This window comes from Hypanus sabinus, chromosome 2 (genome assembly GCF_030144855.1).
Source record: "Hypanus sabinus isolate sHypSab1 chromosome 2, sHypSab1.hap1, whole genome shotgun sequence".
In the NCBI taxonomy this organism is placed as follows: domain Eukaryota; kingdom Metazoa; phylum Chordata; class Chondrichthyes; order Myliobatiformes; family Dasyatidae; genus Hypanus; species Hypanus sabinus.
This window is the reverse complement of record NC_082707.1, coordinates 30,807,976-30,831,514: the sequence shown is the minus strand read 5'-3', so window position 1 is coordinate 30,831,514 and position 23,539 is coordinate 30,807,976. Positions and strand designations below refer to the sequence as shown.

At 41.5% G+C, this 23,539-nt stretch overlaps 2 long non-coding RNA genes across 2 annotated transcripts in view; one reads left to right on the top strand and one right to left on the bottom strand.

Moving 5' to 3' along the window:
- The window catches only part of LOC132407650 (uncharacterized), a 38,745-nt gene extending 31,327 nt beyond the window's left edge, over positions 1-7,418 (bottom strand). The window contains exon 1 of the long non-coding RNA XR_009516554.1: positions 6,989-7,418. This is a non-coding gene — a long non-coding RNA (uncharacterized LOC132407650). The remainder of the gene's footprint in view (positions 1-6,988) is intronic.
- Positions 7,419-14,307: 6,889 nt separating this feature from the next.
- Positions 14,308-22,067, top strand: LOC132407646 (uncharacterized). Its single transcript, XR_009516547.1, has 3 exons — positions 14,308-14,402; positions 18,035-18,143; positions 20,711-22,067. It is a non-coding gene; the product is annotated as an uncharacterized LOC132407646 (long non-coding RNA).
- Positions 22,068-23,539: the final 1,472 nt, after the last annotated feature.

Sequence of the window (23,539 nt, the reverse complement as noted above, 5' to 3'; positions counted from 1 at the left end):
CAAACAGAGTCCGACCCAGACTGTGGACATTGGGGGGGGGTGTATCGCCAGTTCTGGGGGGGTGGTTATGTGGCGACCCACTTCCCAGCACACTCGAACCAGCTCACAAAGTGGTGCACGCCGGCAAAGAGGGTGCCAAGTCTGCTTCACCAGCAAGGGGAAAAACCCACGTGCGGGACAGGACTGTGAATACGCGCCCCCTACAGTATTCCCGCCTGGGGAGGGCAGGATCAGGAAGGCTTTAAAGCGAGGCCGCGAAGTTTGAATAAATCTGTTTTGCAACTGCAGCTGACCAACTCCGTGTTGTTTATTGCAGCGCTGCTGTAGCCAATGCTACACTACCGCATTATACGTATGCCCCTTGCTTACAGTAAAAATGAAGTTAGATGTGTTTAGGTAGTTTTCATGCTTTGGGTTACAAAACATAACAGTGGTAACAAGAAAGTTCTAAATGAACCCAAGGTGACTACCTATCTGCTGAAGCGCAATGAAACGTGCAAGTTTTTTTAAAAGTATGGTGAGAAACAGTCAATTTTAAGTAATATCACGATCTTTTCTTTGCAAGGGCAGAAAGTCCTTCAAGTTAGGAAAAGGCAGAAAATGGAAGAACAGGTTAATAAACTGAGTATTGGGTGATAATATCCACAAATTTTAAAAAAAGAACAGCTGGCTGGCTGCTTAGGAAAGATGGACCTGTGTAAAGGGGTTTCTTTCTTTTTTCTTTGTTACTGTGTATGTAATCAAAAGGGCTTCTTTTGTTTTGTTAACTAGCAGGAATGCTTCTTTGTTGTGAGAGAGTGCTGGGAGAATTGTATTCCTTTGTAAACCAAATGGGGATTAATGTTCTTTCTTCTGAGTCTGTAAGCTTTTGTTGACGGGCTTTTGGGGAGATCGGCGTGAGGGGGTTGAGAGAGAGGACGCAATGCTGTAAGCTGGGTGAGGAACGGACCCCAAGCGGGGGTCCGAGGCCAGGAGGTACTCCGAGGAGGGGGCGGGGATGAAGCTAGATGTGCTTGGTTGACCACTCGGAGGGTCCTGAGCTGCGATTCGAGGAGTTCGGAGGGAATCGAATGGTGGCCAGAAGACTTCAGTAATTGAGCTCCAACGGTTGTGCATGAAGTGGTTTGGACTTTGATAAGTTTGGCGCCTTTTCTTTATTTTTTCTCTTCATATATACTGTATCGTTATTAATCACTTAGTTATAGTAACCTTTATAAATTGTACTCATTTAATCGCTTATGGTGTACTGTCTGTTTTTTGGCGAGGCGGGGACATCACACAGCATCCACACCAGCTGATTACCCAGTTTGGCGGGGCCGAAGGTTGCTCCCCCTAGACGAGAATGAGCTGAGCGAGCCTGAGGTGACCCAGGGGGTTACACGTGTTTGAATGCATAAGAGATAACTGGATTTTGTTTACTGAATAGATTGAGCAGTATTTTGAAGCAAATGAATTAGCCACTACAAAGTACAGACCAGTTTTGCTGAGTGCATTGGAGGCATGCTTACGAGTTTAACTGCTCCTACCAAACCAGCTGAAATGTACTTTGCTGATATTGTTAAAGTAAGCATATAGAATTAAAACCATTGTTAATTGCAGAATGTTATCGATTTCATAAGCAGAATTCAAAGGAAGGGGAGTCCATTTCAGCATACGTGGCTGTATCGAAGAGACTCTCAGTAATAGGCTTAATGATCCACTGAGAGATCATTTAGTTTGTGGAATCTTACTGAAAAAATTTCAGAAATGGCTCCTACTAAAGCACAACTTACAGTTAAAAGAGCAGATGAAGTAGCTGTATCAATGGAAACAGCAGACGGAGACATGATTGAGTTCCAGACAGCAATGAAAGTGTGCCTGAACGATGTGGCAATGTCTAATATTGAAAGTGACATGACTTATGAGATTTACAATGTAAAAACTAACCAGAGACAAGCAATATGGCTTACACCAGATCAATTAAATTAATTAAATGAAATTGTACACTGGCTTGGCTGTTTCAGTCATTCCACAAAATGAGTTTAAGTGGCATTTCAAAGATATTGGACTGAAGCTTGCAGATATCCAACTAAGAACATACCGTAGAAAAGATGACTCCTGTGAGAATGGCATTCATAACCGTGAAATACAACAGCCAAGAAGCCGCATTCGGCTTGTATGTGGTAAAAACAGGAGGGCCATCACTGTGGGGTTGTGATTGAGACAACTACAACTCAATTGGAGATCTATCCATCATTTACATGCCATGTTCCCTCTGATAGAGTCAACTGAAAGTGAATTAAGAAAGTTACTGGTTGATGCCACAGCAGTGTTCAAGGATGGCATTGGAAAGCTCAAACATATCAAGGGTAAAATAGTGTCAAATGAAAACGCCACGCCCAAGCTTTGCAAAGCCCATCTGGTTCTTTATACCGTCTACGATAAAGTAGCCATCAAGCTAGACCCACATGGAGGCTGAAGGAATATTTCCAAGTTTGAGTGGAGCCCATGGGCAACATCAGTGGTCCCAGCAGCCAAGAAGAATGGGCCAAGAAGATCAGTGGTGATTTTAAGGACATCATCGACCCAGTACAGAAAGCAGATTAATACCCTCTGCCCAGGATAGAGGATATATCTCTGCAAATCTTTCTGGAGGGAAACACTTCAGCAAAGCACTTAGCTGAGGCCTACCGACAGATGGAGATGGAAGAAGAGTCCAACGTGTTCCTCACAAAGGGCTTTATCAATATAATAGGCTTATTTTTGGAGTAGCATTCATGCCTGCACTCTGGCAGAAAGCTATGGATCAGCTGTTATAAGGCTGTCTAGGCACTCAATGTTACCTGGATGAGATTATTCTTACCAGTAAGGATGTCAAGGAACATCTCCAAAATCTCAAGAGAATATTAAAAAAGATTATAAGGTTACAGGCTCAGAGCATGATGCATCAAGTGTGAATTCTTTAAACTAAGCATCACCTACTGTGATCACACCATTGATACGCATTGATTACGCAAGTGTGCTGAGGTGGACGCCCCAAGGCCAAAGGATGTGTCACGGTTGTGGTCCTTTTTAGGATTTTTCAATTACTAGAACAGGTTTCTGCCAAACCTGTCTGCTGTGTTCCACCCCTTGAACTCGTTACTACAGATCAGAAAGAAATGGCACTGGACAAAGCAGTGTGAGGTGGCTTTCAAAATGGTAAAATAAGTGATGATGTCAGACGCTGTCCTCACACATTATGATCCACATCGTCCAATGAAGCTCGCCACGCACTGTTCGGGATGCCAACATGTCCAGAAGAAAGGGATTGAGAGCTGTCACGACCACTTCCTGCAGGCCCATAGTCAACTGGTACAATCGCTGCAGAGGAGGCTCCAGAAGCTGAGATAGTTTCACAGGCACAAGTCTCACCCGCCAAGCAGAGTGGCCCCCTCCCCTTGTCAGGAAAGACACTATCCCACAAGCGTAAGAAATCCTCCACAGTGATTAAACCTTTAGACCTGAAAGGGACAATTTAAAATTTACTATGTTATGGATGTCTATATAATAGTAATGGTACATTAAACAATACACTCTATACATATGTACTGTATAAGTTGTGATTGATTGTATATTGATTGGCATTTATAGGTAAGCAGGGAGAAGAGTTGCACATTTAATATTTCAGAAATGTTTGAGTACTATTTGAGTGACGTTTGTATCTATATCATTTGATTAAGCATTCTTGTTTGTTTAAATAATTCATTCTGGGTAATATGTCATACATTCACACCTCACTTAAAGTAAGAACAAAGTTAGACTCGTTTATCTCCTGGCTCCTTGTTTTGATGTCAATTAACATTAATTTTTTGGAGTTACAAAACATACCAGCAGGGCCCAGCCCCCAACCTAGCACAGACTCCAGCTCTCTCCCCCTCTGCCTCGCCACCTCCTCCTCCGAGCAGCTGCAACAGGCGACCTGGCTGCATGAGGGCCTGGTTCGTGCAGCAACCAAGGCCATACAACCTCTCCGCCATCAGTCTCCCCAGTGATCCAGTGAGCCAGACTTGCAGTATTCGACAACACCAACGTCCGACAGGGTCTTGCAATCACAAGAAAAACATCCAAGATAATAATCTGACCTGTCCGTTGGACCGCGTACTGCCTCTGATGCCTGGTGTGCAAAGAGCAGCTCCACTGCAATCAAGCAAATCGCTAGTGAGGAAATCCTGAGTACTTGATGTGCTTAATACCAAGCAGTACTTTGTGATCGTAAAAAAGACATAAAGGATGAACAATTGCACCTTTGTTTGGATCCAGAAAGGCCACTGTGACGGAGTGTGCTTCCATCTTACCAAATCTTACTTCACCTGACACTTGCCAGTTTATAACCCTCCCCTCCCCCCACCGTATTCTAGCTTCGTCCCTCGTCCTTTCCAGAAGAGTCAGCCTTTCATGAAAGGTCTCGGCCTAAAACGTTGACTGTTTAGTCCTCTCCATAGATGCTGCCTGACTTGCTGAGCCCTTCCAATATTTTGTGTGTTGCCCGGGATTTCCAGCATCTGCAGACTCTCTAGTGTTGACATAATAAGCGATCAACTGACATTTTCATTGCTATGATCTCTTCGTCAACTTTAACATTTTGAATATAGACAGGTAACTTTGCAGAATTACACATTTACAATGGGAGCATATCCCAAATAGTTGAACCGTTTTGAAAATTCGAGTATGAGTGGCTGGTCTGAAAACCTCTGAGCACAAATTCCAAACACCCAGAAAATACCTCTTTTGTAGTGTTGAGGAATGACTCTCTGAATATACAAACAGAGAGAATATTACGTGATAAACCAGACCTCTCTTGATCTGTGCAGTGTGGTAGGCGAACATTTTTAACACTGTGTCAATAGGGGAGACAGCCACTTCAACAGTCTCCCTCAAAAGATAATTGGCAGTTCAGTTTTTTTCAAAGACACTCCTAAACTGTGGAATTCAGTATCTAAAACTATAAGGGATGCAGTCAGTTGACATTTTTAAACACCAGCTCAAAACCAATTTATTTTAATTTGCTTTTAACTAACATTATTTTTTCTTTTTTGTTCATGGTTGCGCTTAATCCCATTGCAAAGCACCTTGAACTACCTTGTCTGTAAGAAAAGTACTCTATAAATGTTAGTATTGTTGTTATTAATGCCTTCCCTGATCACATCCTGAACTTGTCAATGACCGCCAATTAACAGAGACATCCATCTATTGTCTTCCCCTGTATAATTTGCATAGTTTCAATGGATCACCATCAGAACTGGTTTCAAAGGACTAAAGTATCAAAAAATTCTCAATGGGTTCGATTTCCTGAAAACTTACTTTTAACCATTGTAAACCATCCATAATTATGCAATGCTTCATTTCCTGACTGCAGAATAATTGCGAACACCATGTTTTTAGAGGGAAAAGATCCAGAAAAAGTACAGTATTTGTATTTCCCTGAGGATGGAAATTACCACATTCCCCATGTTAGTTATTAAGAGAGGTGATTTTCAAAGCACTTTTTCTGCTTTGGAGGAAAGGATTAGAACAATGGATAAAGGGAACGAGTGCCAAGACGCGGAAGGAAATGGCAGAACCAAGTGAAGCATTGGTCTGTACTTTTGTTTATACACTTCTCAGTCTTCAGTTTATGCCTATTTCATTGTGGTTAGTGTAAGACTATTACAGCACCAGTGAACTGGGTTCAATTCCTACCACAGACTGTAAGGAGTTCATACAGTTTCCTCGTGACCGTGCTGGTTTCCTCTGGGCGCTTCAGTTTCCTTCCACAGTCCGAAGGCATATGGGTTAGTAGGGTAATTGGTCATGTGGGTGTGTTACAAACCCCGTAACTGGGTGTCTTACCAGCAAAGATAGAAGTGTCCTTTGGAGTCTGGTGATACTATTTTCAACAGTATTTATTAGTAAAAATACACAAAAATAATATCAGTGCAAATATACAGATAATATACGTCATCAATACTAAACCTAAAAGTGCGGGTATAATAATAATCAATAAGAAACAAGCTCGATCGTTGTCTAGGGGATAATGAATTGTCAGATAGAAATATAAAGTTCAGTTCAATTCGTGCAGACTGCAGTAGTTGTTGATCGCTGTGTTGCAATTGTTGGGGGGGGGAGAGAGAGAGAGAGAGAGAGAGAGAGAGAGAGAGAGAGAACAGTAGCAGCTATTGACTTGCCATCTTTCCTTTACGATCTTGATCCATTGATGCGTTGTTGTTGTGGCCATTCACTTATGACCCCTCCGTCCTTTAGCTAGACTGTTCTTCCGTGGTGGACTCATCACCCAGGCAAGGGTGGACACACACAAGCCCCCACCGGTCTTGTAGTGTTTCTCCTGGTGCATCTGAGGGGTGTTACCCCAGACCTTACTTTTATCCCCACTCACGGGGTCTCAGGTGTCAATCAGGTTAGGGTGATGTAACCCATCAAACCCAGCCCACTCTGGTTGTCCCCTGAGGGGTTTCAATGAATAGAACAGTACCAAGTACACAAACCTTCTCCACAAGACAATAGCAGTAATCAGTGGTTCCGCTCACTTTTGTTGGTAGGAGACATTCCACTTTGTGTATCTCTGAGTTGCCTCTCTCTCATTAATTTTTATGAGCTGTTATCAATAACAACTGCCCTGGCAGAGTCCCTCTTGTCTCTCTGACTTCCTTGATAACAGCATCGAAATAGTAGCGATTTGTGATTCTCCAAAGGGGGGGGGGGCTTTGGCGATTCTGTACCCTTCTGCCCATCAGAGTTGTTCATCATTCGTAATAGGTGGAACTGGCTCCCCGTTACCATGCTGTATCTCCGAATAGAAATATACAATCACGCACTGTGTCGCTTCAGGCAAGATTTGGTGTTTGTGAGAGAGCAACTGGGCTTGGATCGTCTCTGATTTATAATTTAAATTTGGTAAAACAGCACAATTTTAAAACCTATTTCAACTAATTTTGACATTTCTTTGTAATCTAAATGCTAAATCACTTACCTCTCTCCTAATTATACTGTAATTTGAAACGTGGATGCAGAAACGGTGGGTGGACTTCCAGTAGGTTTAAAGTCTGTGTTTCTGTGAAAGGAACTTGCAGTTCAGCAGTAGCTCTCTTGAACAATTTAAACAGTCCAAAGTGGAATCAGCTCCTGTGAGAACAACATTCCTGTGTTGTGAAACTACAGTGAAAAACAATGGATGGCTGTGTCCCACCATGTTTCTACATGCCTGTGGACTTTATACACTAATCGGACCAATAAACTCTTTTCAGCAACTTACTTCATCAGACCTGGCAAACAAAAATGTCAAAAAAAAACAGGACTTCTCCTTGTAGGGCCTTGATCGAGAGGACGTGGGGAAGATGAACCTCCTGGGTTCATCCACAGCTTTTGGTTTGAGACTGTACAGTAAGTTTCCTTAGGCACACGCTCATCTACAAGAGTGTAAATTAAATAAATTTAACATTTAAAATTACAGAATTGAAACATAATCCCAAAAAAGGAACAAGCAATAACATAGCTGGAAAGATGATTGTCGTCCTCCTGCAATACAGTTTCTCAGGTTTCAATGAATAACAGAGTTACAAGAGCAATTTTATGGCATTCCTGTGTTTAAGATAAATCCATATAGACATGTTAAATGTTCCAGGACTCACCCCACTAAGTTCAGAAACAGTTACCCCTCAACCATCAGGCTTTTAAACCTGCAGCCAAGCAGAAAAGGCTTCCTTTATTCCCACTTTTTTGCCTCCTGTCAATCAGCCACTGTTTTATCCAGAATGTTGGAGGAACTCAGAAGGCCAGGCAGCATCTATGGAAAAAAAGTACAGTTGATGGTTTCAAGTCCTGCTGAAGGTTTTCAGCCTGAGATGCCGCCTAGCCTGCTGAGTTCCTCCAGCATCTTGTGTGTGTTCCTTCGGATTCCAGCATCTGCAGATGTTCTCTTGTTTACTACTTTATTCGTGCTAGAGTCTTTCCTGTAATACCATGGGCTCATGGTTTTTTAGGCAACCTTGTCAAAGTCCTTCTGAAGATCTAAGTACACAACATGTATTTCATTGTACTGCTGCCATTAACTTAGCAAATTTCACGACATATGCCGACCTGATTCTGATTCTCTTTAGTGGCCATCCCAGACCTACCAGCATGTAAATTCAATTTCCCCTTTCCTACTCTGTCTCTTTTCTCCCTCTTCCTCCCCCCATCGTTCTCTGTTCGTTTTTTTTCTTTCTCCTATCTCTCTCCTATTCCAGTTGACCTTAATCCCCATTTTTGTTTCCCCATCCCACAGCCCATCAGCCTCCCATTATCATCTCCCTCATATTTCCCTCCACCCATTTCACCCACCAGCTCCACCCCCTCCTCCATCTGTTCCACTCTAAGCTTCCACTTACCATTCACCTCCCCCCATGATGGCTCTCATTTTCACCTGCTTACCATATTCATGCACTGGAAACCTTTTGTGTTCCTACTTATCACCCATCAGAAGCTGTCCCCACCTTCTCCCACCCCACCCCCTCCTGACCCTATCTTCCTACTTTATTTTTCAATACTCCACTCAACTCTGGCCTCTGACTCACCACTCTTCTCTTCTGGCTATTCGTGTTCTCTTTTGGGAAGGATGGTCTGGTTTTATGAGAATGATCCCAGGATTGAAAAGGTTAACACACGAGGAATGCTTGGTAGCTCTGAATGATAGAATCGTAGAAAATTAGAAATCTACAGCCCATTAAAAGCCCTTCACCCACAATGTTGTGCCAACCATGTAACCTACTCTAAAAGCTGCCTAGCATTACCCTACCACATCGCCCCCTATTTTTCCAAGCTCCAGGTAGCTATCTGAGAGTTTTTACAAGACCCTAGTGTATCCGCCTCTACCACTGTCTCTGGCAGTGCATTCCACACACCCACCACTCTGTGTGGAAAAAATTGCCCCAACATCTCCTCTGTACCTACTACCAAGCACCTTAAAACTATGCCCCCTCGTATTAGCCATATCAGCCCTGGGAAAAAGCCTCTGACTATCCACACGATCAATGCCTCTCATCACCTTATACACCTCTATCAGGTCACCTCTCATCCTCTAACGCTCCAAGGAGAAAAGGCCGAGTTCACCCAACCTATTCTCATAAGGCATGCTCCCCAATCCAGGCAACATCCTTGTAAATCTCCTCTGCACTCTCTCTATAGTATCCACATCCTTTCTGTAGTGAGGTAACCAGAACTAAACAAAGTACTGCAAGCAGGGTCTAACTAAGGTCTTATATAGCCTCATGGCTCTGGAACACAATCCCACGGATGATGAAGCCTATCACACCATATGCCTTCTTAATAACACTGTCAACCTACACACACAGTTTTGAATATTCTATGGACATGGACCCCAAGGTCTCACTGATTTTCCACACTGCCAGGAGTCTTACCATTAACATTATATTCTGTCTTCAAAGTTGACCTACTGAAATGAACTACCTCAGACTTATCTGGGTTGAACTCTATCTGCCACTTCACAGCCCAGTTCTGCATCCTATCGATGTCCCTCTATAACCTTTGACAACCCTCCAGACTATCCACAACAACCCCAACTTTTGTGTCATCAGCAAAATTACCAAACCACCCTTCTAATTCCTCATCCAGGTCGTTTATAAGAATCACAAAATCCCTGCAGAACACCACTGGTTACTGCCCTCCATGCAGAATACGAACCATCTACAACCACCATTTGCCTTTTGTGGGCAAGCCAATTCTGGATCCACAAAGTAAGGTCTCCTTGGATCCCAAGCCTCATTACTTTCTGAATGAGCCTTGCATGAGGAAGCTTATCAAATACCTTAATAAAATCCACATACACTACATCCACTGCTCTACCTTCATCAATGTGTTTTGTTACCTCTTCAAATAATTCAATCAGGCTCATAAGACACGGGGTCTGTATTCACTGGTGTTTAGAAGAATGAGAAGGGATCACATTAAAATCTATTGAACTTTGGAAGGCTAGATGGAGTGGACTGGACAGAGAGGAGGTTTCCAGTAGTGGGAGAGCCTAGCAACAAAGGGCAAAGCATCAAAATAAAAGGCCTTTAGAAAGTGCCTCTTTAAATTAGTCCAGATACAGAAAAATATTCCTTCATCTATCATTTGCACAATAGATAACTTTCTCTGTCTCCCCAAAATGCAAAATGTAACAACATAAAAAACCAAAGCTTGTGTTCACTAAATTAATAGCTAATACGTTACCTTAGTGCCAAGTTCATCTTTCTAAGTATCTATAATACCTAATAATATATTAGACATTGTTTTAAAATTGCCATGTTAATAACAAAATAGATTCATATTATAATTCAACTCATCTGAAAAGGTCATTACAGCACCACTTTAGGCTGTGTTCAATGTAACTTGTAAATAATTTATAATCTGCAGTAACCAATAAGTGGCCAATGACGTAAGGCAGAGCGGTAGATAATATGTGGAGAGGGGAAGCTCCCTGACATCTGAACACAGTTGGAGGAGTTCTTATCACATCCTTGCACTCAGTTACATTCAAAGACAATATATATCTTCATGTGTGCGAGCAGGAAACTGTGAAATGGCCACGGTATCCAGATCACTTTGGGCTCAGTGTTTAAATTATCAGGAGAAACTGAACGGCTTCTGTTCATTCAAACAACAGGCAGGAATTTATAGAGATGTTCAAAAATTACAAGAGAGGCACAAGAAAGTGCAGATGCTGGAATGCGGATTCACAAACAATCTGTTGGTGAACTCAACACGTTGAGCAGCATCTGTGCGGGAAAGTAACTGTTGACATTTTGGGTTGAAACCTTGCATGAGAACTGAGAGTGGAGAGGCTATAGGAGCAGAATTAGGTCATACAGCTGATCGAGCGTGGTCTGCTATTATATTGTGGCTGATTTATTTTTCCCTCTCAACCACATTTTCTTGCCTTCTCCACGTAAACTTGAACAGTTACCAATCAAGAACATATATATCAACTTCCACTTTAAACATGTGCAAGTACTTGACCTTTATACTTGTCTGTGACAATTAATTCCACAGATTCACCATTCTCTGGCTAAAGGTATCAAAGTTCAAAGTATGTTACCTGTACACAACCTTGAGATTCATCTTAGAAACATAGAAAACTTACAGCACAATACAGACCCTTTGGCCCACAAAGCTGTGCCGAACATGTCCTTACCTTAGAAATTACCTAGGGTTAATCATGGCCCTTTATTTTTCTGATCTCCATGTACCTGTCCAGGAGTCTCATAAAAGACTCTATTGTATCCGCCTCCACCACCGTTGCTGGCAGCCTGTACCACGGACTCACCACTCTCTGTGTAAAAAACTTACCCCTGACATCTCCTCTGTACCTACTTCCAAGCACCTTAAACCTGTGCCCTCTTATGCTAGCCATTTCAACCCTGGGAAAAGACCTCTGACTATCCACATGATCTATGCCTTTCATCAACTTATACATCCTTATCAGGTCACCTCTCATCCTCTGTCACTCCTATATAGCTGCAACATTACCTCTTGGCTCCTAAAATTATTTCAACGATTGATGAAGGCCAATGTACCATATGCTTCTTGCAGGCAGCCACAAAACAAAGATACACAGTTGAATCCATGAAAACCCCACATAACAAAGACCCAATGTGCGACAAAAAAAAGAAATCGTGCAAACAATAAAAAAGTAAAGAAATACAGACAGAATGCAACTATTCCTCATCTCTATTCTAAAGGAACAACCTTATGTTATGATGCCATGCCCTCTTGTCCTAGACTTCCCCACTACTAGAAACATCTCCAAATCCACTCAGTCAAGATCTGTCAATGTTTGGTAGTGTCTTTATGGTATTACAGATACAGGAATCAGTTTCAACTTTTCAACTTCTTTTGTGCGATAATTAATCACAGTCTATTGGAAAATCTCCCAGTGGCCACCTATTTTAATTCTGCTTCCCATTCCCATTCCGACTGTCCACTGCCTCCTCTACTGTTCTGATGAGGCCACACTCAGGTTGGAAGAACAACACCTTATATTCCATCTGGGTAGCCTCCAAACTGATGGCATGAACGTTGATTTCTCGAACCTCCAGTAATGTCCCCCCTTCACCATTCCCCATTCCCATTTCTTTCTCTCACCTTATTTCCTTACCTGCCCATCTCCCCCCTTTTCTCTCTTCCATGGCCTTCTGTCCTCTCCTATCAGACTCCCCCTTCTCCAGTATCTCTTTCACTAATGAACTTCCCAGCTCGTTACTTCAGCCCTCCCGGTTTCACCACCTTGTGTTTCTTCCTCCCCTCCCCCCCACTTACTTACTCTGATTCTTCATCTTTTCTCCCCAGTCCTGATGGAGGGTCTCGGCCCAAAACATTGAATGTACCGGTATTCTTTTCCATTGATGCTGCCTGGCCTGTTGAGTTCCTCCAGCATTTTGTGTGTGTTGCTTGGATTTCCAGCATCTGCAGATTTTCTCTTGTTTAATTCCAGAAAATTACAAGCTTCTAAATATGACATTACTATTCCTTGGTAGAATTTCCGTGGGTTCTGCTAACTGATGTCTCTCAAGTATGGTCACATGTTCAGACTGACAGGTGATGTCATTGATGGCCCCCCACCTTCACAATGCCATCTCATCCCTGTGACACCTGCAAACTTGCTATTCCAATCATTCAAAACAGTTTCATCTGAGTTCTTTAGGGTGCCTAAGACTTTTGCACAGCACTGTAGTAACTTTATGTATTGCACTGTACTGCTGCCACAAAAAAATTAAATTTCATGACCAATGTGAGTGATGATAAACCTGATTCGGATATGCATCTCTATTGTGGACTGAGAGTGGCAAGGGGGCAGGGAGAGGGGAATCATGGGTTTGGGAGAGAGGAGGGAACAGGAAACACCAGAGAGACATTGTGTAATGATCAATAAACTAATTGTTTGGAATCAAATATCTTTGCCTGGAGTCTCAGGGCTGGGTGTGTCTGCACCCACACCATCTCTGGCTTTCCTTCTCTGTGACCTGTCCCACAGCCCTCCCATGGTGCTCTACCCTCACCATTCCCAACATCCTTTGCTCCCGCCAGATTCACTGACACACCCTCTAATCCATTTTGACAAATACAATACTGTGCAAAGGTCTTAGGCACGCTAGCCATAATACTGTAAACTAACTATATCCCACAGTTGTACTTCCCTTAGTCTATCAAAAACATTTAATAGTCGTTTAGCAACACACGCAAAATGCTGCAGGAATAAAATGGCACTTGAAAATGGGAGGTTTAGGAGGATATGAACTTAATGAGTGCAAATAGGATTAATGTAGATGGGTAAAATGGCTGGTGTGAATGTGATGGGCGGAATGGCCTGTTTCTGCACTGTATGATTCAATGACTCTATCTATGACTCAATGAGAAAATTCTATCATCAGTCTTCCATTTCCATTCTAACTTCAAGTCTTTTACTCTGGAGGTGGCTTGCAGAATAGGTCTTGACTTTCATCTGGACCCTCAAAGCAGGAAAGCAAACATAATTTTCATGTGTTGCAAAATATACCAAGGCAGGGAACTCGATAAACTGAGAAACTTTGTAACTGCTAGTAAAGGTAGCAACTCTGTATTCAGTGCAGATGCAATAATTTTTCAAGTCCAGGATAAACAGTTGCAAAGTTATATGTGGTTTTATTTGGAAGCAACAGCACACACAAAATGCTGGTGGAACACAGCAGGCCAGGCAGCATCAATAGAGAGAAGCGCTGTCGACGTTTCCGGCCGAGACCCTTCGTCAGGACTGGGTCAGAAGGGTCTCGGCCGGAAATGTCAACAGCGCTTCTCCCTATAGATGCTGCCTGGCCTGCTGTGTTCCACCAGCATTTTGTGTGTGTTGTTGTTTGAATTTCCAACATCTGTAGATTTCCTCGTGTTTGCTCTTTATTTGGAAGCAACTGGTTTGTGAGATTTACTTTGCCACACTTTGTCTCACTGGAGTATTTCACCTTTTAATTTAAAGTTGGCAAAGAAAAATAAATCAGAATCAAGTTTAATATCAACAGCATAATTTGTTACCTTTATGGCAGCAGTACAATGAAATACATGATAAATAAATATAGAGAAAAAACTGAGTTACAGTATATATAAATATATGTCTATTAAATAGTTAAGTTAAAATAAGTAGTGTAAAAAGAAACAAAAATAACAAAAATAGTGAGCTAGTGTTCATGGGTTCAATGTCCATTTAGAAATCAGATGACAGAGGCGAAGAAGCTGTTTCTGAATTGCTTCAAGCTTCTGTACCTCCTTCCTGACAGTAACAATGAGAAAAGGGCCTGTCCTGGGTGGTGGGGTTCCTTAATAATGGATGGTGCCTTGCTAAGGCACCACTCCTTGAAGACGTCTTGGATACTATGGAGGTGAGTGCCATGATGGAACTGACTAACTTTACAAGTTTCTGCAACTTACTTTGAAGTAAATAACAGTTACCCACCCCCACATACCAGGGGGTGATGCGGTCTGTCTCCATGGTACATTTGTAGAAGTTTTTGAGTATTTTAATTGACAAAACGAATGTCCTCAAACTTCGAATGAAATATAGCCGCTGTCTTGCCTTTTTTATAGCTGCACCAATATGTTAGTCCTCAGGTTAGGTTCTCAGAGATATTGACAGCCAGGAACCTGAAACTGCTCACTCTCTCCACTTCTGATCGCTCTGTGAGGATTGGTTTGTTTTCCCTTGTCTTACCCTTCCTGAAGCTCTCAGTCAGATCTTTGGTCTTGCTGATGTTGAGTGCCAGGTTGTTGCTGTGGCACATTCAACTAACTAGTATATCTTGCTCCTGTACGCCCTTCCATCACCACTTGAAATTCTGCCAACAATGGTTGTATCATCAGCAAATTTGTAGATGTCAGTTGAACTATGCTTAGTCTCATAGTCGTGGGTGTAGAGAGAGTAGAGCGGTGGGCTAAGGACACACCCCTGTAGTGCGCCAGTGTTGATCATCAGCAAGGAGGAGATGATATTTCCACTCCACACAGACTGTGGTCTTCTGGTTCGGAAGTCAAGGATCCAGTTGCAAAGGGAGGTACAGAGGGCCAAATACTGTAGCTTTCTGATCAGGACTGTAGGAATGATAGTGTTAAATGCTGAGCTATAGTCAAGAAACAGCATCCTGACACAGGTACTTGCAATGTCCGGGTGATCCAAGGCCGCATGGAGAGTCATTGTGATCATGGCTGCTGTAGATCTATTGAGGCAGTAGACAAATTGCTGTGGTTTCAGGTCCTTCCTGAGAATGTTGTTGATTCCTGCATGACCAGCCTTTCAAAGCATTTCAAATGGCATCAGAGATAGTAACTGAAAATGCATTGTCATCTGAAAATGAGACATGTCAGAGAATAGATTGGAAGGTCAGCAGAATTCTGCAAAACCACATTTAACTATTCTTGTTAAAAGTCCACATCATACTGTTTTGGTCTGGGATGTAGAAATTGTGCCCATACACTTCTTGATAAAGAACAATCCTATTCCATTGCTCAGATTGCATAGTTCAAAGTTACTACAGAAGGTGAAACAACAAATCCTATGATGATAAAATAATTTTTATCCTTCTGTTCATTTGGCTTTTACTTTATTAATCTGTTAAAACAATAATTGTTGCCCAGCAACAGTGAATGCCAATACACTCTCTGTGAGCTGAATTCTTGGCCTCACTTATCCGTATTACAAGGGGAATTACAACATGCAAAGAAAGCACAGCCCAGACACAAACATTTCAGAGGCAGAGCAACTCTTCCTTGTTTGTTGCACATACCTGTAAGTTATTTATGCAGGTATCCTGGGTGACAGTCAAAAGCAGTTCTTATAACTATCAGATACTTCTCTCATGATTGGTTCGACAGGTATGAGCCATGAGAGAATCACTGGTTCTTATTGTTATTCCTTGGATTTGAGTCTGTGACGACGAGTTTTCTAAAGCAATATTCTGATTTAATTTCATATTTTTATATCTTTGTTCCAAGTAGGACTTAAAAGCTACTTTTCACACTAACTGGTGTTTGGCACATCCCTCAAACCCCTTGTTCAGTCTGGATGGAATCACCCTCACTCAAGAAGTGTTGGGAAGCATATGGCTGGTGTAGATCCAGCAGCAGTTTATTACAACAGTACAGCTCTCAGTTACCCTTACTACTAACAGCTTTAGTCATGTCAATAGATTAAGATCTTAAACGAAGTAACACCCTTTCACCACAACAGACATTATGAAGTCAAATGTGCCAGGTTCACAATGAAATTGCTGTGCATTGGCTGTTAATGTTGCCTTCAAACTTGAACTTTGATTTTGTTAATGTGAACCATAATCCTGACTGTGGAAACACAAGAGAAAAGTGCATGAACTCTAACTTCAGCATTCACTCAGCTTTGGAGACTGGAGTCCTTTATGTATTGTAAAACATGAAGTTGCAACTTAATCTGCCAAATTTTATTCATATTCTCTAGAATAGGAGAGACTTCCAATCCATTCCTGGTTTATCAAAATATTCTAAATATTTCTTGTATAGTTTGTAAAAAGACTTGGCCATTTGCTTCCTAAGTGATATTAGCCCTGACGGAGGGACGAAGGGTCTCGGCCCAAAACGTCGACAGTGCTTCTCCTATAGATGCTGCCTGGCCTGCTGTGTTCCACCAGCATTTTGTGTGTGAAGTTAAACTTGTGTTTGTTTTATGTGAATAAGACCTAATTTTGTTGGCAGTTGAGATTGAGTGATGACAAATGTTCTTCACACCTTTTTTCATGCATAATCTTTTCTTTGGGGTCTCAGACTGGGATTGACTGCTTTTGAGGGACTGAAATGCTGTCCCACTCCCATCAGGGAGCTGGTGACGTAGCATCCACACCAGGACCATCAGATTCAAAAACAGTTACTTTCACAAACAATAAGGTTGATCAACACCTCCACCCACTAACCCACTCCATCACCAGGGCTTTATCAGTTTCTGTCTGAGTCACCTTATTTACAGACACTCCTGTAGCTAGCGTCACTTCATGTAAGTATAATCAATCTGTGTATATAAGCTATCTTATGTATTTATATTATTGTGGTTTTTAAATTTTTATGTTCTTTATCTTAGTGTTTTTATACGCTGCATCAGCTCTGGAATAGCAACTATTTTATTCCCCTTTACACTTGTGTACAAGAAATGACGTTAAATAAAATTGAACAACATTGGCTTCCTCTGCAAAGGATCCCTAAAGCTAAAGTATAACTGAAACATATTAACATCAATTATTTGCCATATATATTTACATGTACATATCAGGAATTTGCTGCGATGTGTTGGTCGGGGCACAACATGCAACAAAAAACACCATTCAACATTTATAAAGAATAAAGAATTATATAAAAATAAAGTCGGGAGGTTCAAGGACAGATACGGAATAAAATGTGAATAAATTCATAAATACCAGCATGCATTTACAGTAAAAAATGTTTTGAAGTGTCTATAGCGCAGTGATGGGTATAATAGATAGAGGGGGGTAGGGTGGGGGTTAATGAGAATGGTTGATCAGATTAACAGCCTTGGGGAAATAAACTTTTAAGATTGTGCGAGATTTTTGTTTCAATAGCCCTATAGCACTTTCAGAAGGGAACTTTTGAAAAATGCAGCTTTTTAGGTAGTGCCCAGAATGATATTTCCTGCCTTCTTCTTTCTCCTGAACACATACAAGTCCTGCAGTGATGGTAGACTGCAGCTAATTAACTTTTCAGCCTTCCTGACAGTTTACTCTACATTCTGTGAGAGGATGCTGCACTAAACCAGACAGTAATGACTGTGATAACACTCTCTATGATGGCATTTCTGTGAGTCATAGTGTAGACTTGCACCAGCATCTTCTGGGAAAATTGAAATTTACCAACTGCCGTAAGAAGTACCAGCAGAAGTATCTGCCCAGCCTTTTTATTGATGAAGGGGTTATGGTTCCTCCACATGAGGTCTTGAGATATAATGATTTCCATTTCCTGTTTCTGTTCCTTCACCTTACAGGTTCATTAAATCTTTAGAATTCCTGTGCAGTAGTGAAGCTGGAGTTGCTGAATTTCACAAATGTGAATTTCACAAATCACAGATGACTCTGCAATTTGAAATGACATGGGTAAGTACTATAGAGCAATTGAGATATCACCCATAATAGGTGGATATTTATTTCATGATCGACATTACCAAAACAGAATATCTGGTCATTATCACATTGCTATTTGTGGAAAACATATCACTGTCACTTTAATAAAGCATGTTGAATCTACATTGGCCGTCCAGTATTTTGGAATGATCTGAAAGCTATACCAAGGCTTGTAGTTCTTTCTACTCAAATTGCCCCATGGAGCGACCTGACAATGTTGCAAATGCCCACTTGAAATGCACACAGGATATTCAATTCAATAGTTCCATTTAATCTCAGAGAACGTATACAATATACAACCTGAAATTCTTGCTCTCCACAGAAACAGAAGAGTACCCAAAGAACGAGTGATAGTAAAAATATTAGATCTTCAAAGCCCCCATTCATGTACAAGCAGCAGAAAAGCATCAAGCCCTCCTCCTCCCCCCATTTATTTCAGCAAAAAGCATCAGCACCCACCACCCACCAAGCAAGCAACAGCAAAGCCCCCAAGAAAGACCATGATAGGCTGTACAACAAAAACTTATCATTCACCCGACAATTTGACATGCCACAGTGTCTCTCTCTTTCCCCGATAAAGAGGCAGAGAGGTGTCACACAGGCAAAAGCAAAACGACTTGCAAATTACGATGTTAAAGTGTGATGATAACTCATTAACCCTAAAAGCATGCTTTACGTAGTTTGGACAAATATTATCGGTACCAAGTCCAGCACAAGCAATTCATCCCTACAGATTTCCTGTGCAAAGCCACCTGGTGGCAATTTCACCAGTTCATTAAATTCAAGGATTTATTTGCAATATCAATCACCACCTTTGGTGCAGTTGGTAAATTAATATCATAGTGATTCAGATTCACACAGAGATGACAGCACTCCCTGTTGACTTCGAAAATAACTGCCAAATTAATTTGGTTATCTAAGTTGTGCACACTAAAGCCAGCTCCTATCAGGCATTATTCCCGGAGATCAATGGGGTTGAGCAACAGTGATAAGCGGACAGCTAGATTGAATAATTCTCACAAACATCAGATCAGTGAGTCAATAGCACAGTTTTTAACTTAAAAATTAAATATCTTACTATACTAAAGACACAACAAAGAAGCTGAAGTTACATACTACTTCAAATACAAAAGTAAATTATTTTAGTGTCTATAATATTTTAGACAAGTCCAGAATTCACATTAAAATTCTTTTTCAGCACTAGAAAATTTGCTAGGCAACAATTATTCTACAGAATGCTGTTCATTTGCACCTCGTAACGAGCATATTAATTTACCTTTTTTACACTGAGAAACAGTTGATGAACATCTTGGGTTGTTTTTAGATCAATGACTTCTGCATACTAAACTGGAGAGTTTGCAGATGAGTGATCCCTGTGGGGAAACAGCAAGTGGCTGGCAAATGTTTCTGGTTTTAAGTGTTTAACAGAACACGTATACTCTTTTAAAATGGTGTCGGTTTCATCGTGTAATGGCCGTGAATGATGACAGTTTTGCTTTTATGAGTCTTAAATACAGGTTTGTTTTAAATACAATTTGCTTGCTTCTACTTCTTCTGACAGGTCCTGAATTATTTGATTACTTACCTGTAATGAATCTCAGAGAAGGAAGAAACTTAATAAGTTCACTGGCCAAACATGACTCATTTTACGCTGTCAGGCAATTTTATAGAACATGTACGCCCTGTTACCGTTCTTTCTAAAGGTCAACTTTATACTGGCAACAAGTCCACTCTTCAACATTGTACTTTCATAATGTTTCCTTTTTAATATATGTTAATAATAAGGACATGACTCTCCCGATCCGACCACACCTTAGTAATTGGAATTCTTTCAGTTCCTAAGTCATAATGCCAGTTTGGGCCACGTTGAACCCAAAGAGATCCTGTATCCGGTTACTCTGAGCAGCAACTGAGTTCCCTAAGGCATTTGTTAATCTCTCTGAATTATATATCTAACTAGATATAATCTTGAAAACTCATTTCTGGCCCTTTATTGTCACAATCCGAATCACTTCTTGTCAGAGTCACCCAAGGTACAGTCACTCCTGTATCTAAAATCACCACTGGGAAGGAGGTACAAAAGCCTTAGGTCCCACAATACCAGGTTCAGGGACATTCATTACCCCTCAACGATCAGGCTCTTGAACCAGAGGGGGCAGATAACTTCACTCAATTTCACTTGCCCCGTCATTGCCCCACAACCTATGGACTCACTTTCAAGGACCTTTCATCTCATGTTCTCAATATTTATTTATAATTACTATTTTGCTTTTTGTTTTTGCATTTTGTCTTTTGAACATTGTTTGTCCGTCTTTGCAGTGTCATTGATTCCATTGAGTTTCTTATAATTTACTGTGAATGCCCATAAGAAAATTAATCTCAGGGGAGTACATTGTGACACGTGCACTTTGATAAAATCTTTACCCCTACATAGAGTACATATGATCAGTATATGAATATAAACTGTCTTATGTATTGATATTTAGTGTGTTTTAATATATGCTGCATCAGATCTAGAGTAACAATTATTTCATTCTCAGAGTAGCACACACATGTGCTGGAAGTGCTCGGCAGGTGAGGCAGCATTTATGGAGGGGGATAGTCGATGTTTCGGGCCAAGACCCTTCACCAGGAGTAAAGAGTCACCAAAGGCTCTGAAACCATCTGCTTGGTCTCCCAGTGTTCTCCACCAGCACCTCTTAGAATCCTCAACCTTTACTTCTCCTTAAAATGTTGCAAAAGCAAGTTACTAATGTTACCCTGATTATTGACAGACAAATATAATATGTATCAGGAAAGATTTAATAGGCAGAATGCATTTATATGGTGATCAAAACCCATAAATTTATCATTTCTGGATATCTCAATCACTCATGTTCAAGTTCAAGTTTATTGTTACAGGTATACATATGCACACAGGGTATAAATGATGGGAGAGTGGGGTGGGTGGTAGCATGGGTGCAAACACACCCAGCCCTGAGACACCAGACAAGGCTGTTTGACACCACACAACTGGAATATTGATCATTACAGAATGTCCCTCTGGTGCTTCCTGCTCCCACCCTTCTCCCTTCCCCTTTTCCCAACCAGGATTCCCCTCTCCCTGCCCCCCTTCCCACTCCCAGTCCCCAGCAGAGACCCATATCAGAATTAGGTTTATCATCACCCATACACATCATGAATTTTATTTTTGTGTCAGCAGTCAGTACAATACATAAATTTACTACAGTACCGTGCAAAAGTGTTAGGCATCCTAGCTCTATGTGTACCTTAGACTTCTGCACAAGGGTTCTAAAAGAGGTGGCTCAGGAAATTGCGGATGCATTGGTAATCATTTTCCAATGTTCCTTTGATTCAGGATCAGTTCCTGAAGATTGGAAAGTGGCTAATGTTATCCCACTTTTCAAGAAGGGAGGGAAGGAGAAAACGGAGAACTATCGCCCTGTTAGCCTAACGTCAGTCGTGGGGAAGATGCTTGAGTCCATTATTAAGGACGAAATAGTGGCACATCTCGATGGCAGAAATAGGATTAGGCCGAGCCAGCATGGATTTACCAAGGGCAAATCATGCTTGACTAATCTGTTGGAGTTTTTTGAGGGTGTAACAAGGATGTTAGACGAGGGTAAGCCAGTGGATGTTGTGTACCTAGATTTTCAGAAGGCATTCGATAAGGTGCCACATAGGAGATTGGTGAGTAAAATCAGAGCTCATGGCATTAGGGGCAGGGTTTCAACATGGATAGAAAACTGGTTGGCAGATAGAAAGCAAAGGGTAGCAGTGAATGGGTGTTTCTTGGACTGGCTGGAGGTGACTAGTGGGGTACCACAGGGCTCTGTATTGGGACCACAGCTCTTTACGATTTATGTCAATGATTTAGATGAGGGCATTGAAAACTATATCAGCAAGTTTGCTGACGATACTAAACTGGGTGGCAGTGTGACATGCGAAGAGGACGTTAGGAGAATACAGGGAGACTTGGATAGGCTGGGTGAGTGGGCAGATACTTGGCAGATGTCATTCAATGTGAATAAATGTGAAGTTATCCACTTTGGAAGCAGGAACAAGAGGGCAGAGTATTGTCTGAACGGTGTCGAGTTAGGTAAGGGAGAAATGCAGAGAGACCTAGGAGTCCTAGTTCACCAGTCAATGAAGGTGAATGAGCAAGTGCAACAGGCAGTGAAGAGGGCAAATGGAATGTTGGCCTTTGTTACAAGGGGAACTGAGTACAAGAGCAAGGATGTCCTTTTGCATTTGTACAGGGCCCTGGTGAGACCACACCTGGAATATTGTGTACAGTTTTGGTCTCCAGGTTTAAGGAAGGACATTCTGGCAATTGAGGAAGTGCAGCGTAGATTCACTAGGTTGATTCCTGGGATGGCAGGGCTGTCTTACGCAGAGAGATTGGAGAGATTGGGCTTGTACACGCTGGAATTGAGGAGATTGAGAGGGGATCTGATTGAAACGTTTAAGATAATTAAAGGATTTGATAGAATTGAGGCAGGAAATATGTTCCAGATGTTGGGAGAGTCCAGTACCAGAGGGCATGGATTGAGAATAAGAGGTCAGTTATTTAAAACAGAGTTGAGGAAGAGCTTCTTCTCCCAGAGAGTTGTGGAGGTGTGGAATGCACTGCCTCGGAAGACGGTGGAGGCCAATTCTCTGGATGCTTTCAAGAAGGAGCTAGATAGATATCTGATGGATAGGGGAATCAAGGGATATGGGGACAAGGCAGGGACTGGGTATTGATAGTGAATGATCAGCCATGATCTCAGAATGGCGGTGCAGACTCGAGGGGCCGAATGATCTACTTCTGCACCTATTGTCTATTGTCTAATGCTTTAAGTTAACATAAATTATACAAAAGTTATAAAATGACCTTAATCACACTAGTACAAGTTGAGAAAGAAAAAGTACAATCCAAGGACTTGATAGTCATCAGAATGCTTTTTAAAGTGTGATTACTGTCACAATCTAGGGAACACAGCAACCAAACTTCCACAGATTTAATCTCACTACAAACTGGTGCCAAACAAGTGAATTCCTTTGGTTCAATGCTTTCCTGAGTGCAATCTTCATCTCATTACTCACAAGATATTTTACCCACACTGAGTCAGTTTAATATCTCATCCAAAAGATATCTGAATAAAGCAACAATCAGTCAATGGTGTGGTGTCATCACATTTCTGTTTAAATTCTCTGAAGTGGAGCCTGAAGTTGTAATGAAGAAAGGATTGGACAGATTTGAAAATAAGACTAAATGAACAAAGAGGCTTAAAAGCACAAGCATGTTAGGCCAAAAGTTCAGTTTCTATGTTATCAATCTATTGTAATGCCCTTAACTCCTCAACTGCCTTGGTCTGTGCACGTGC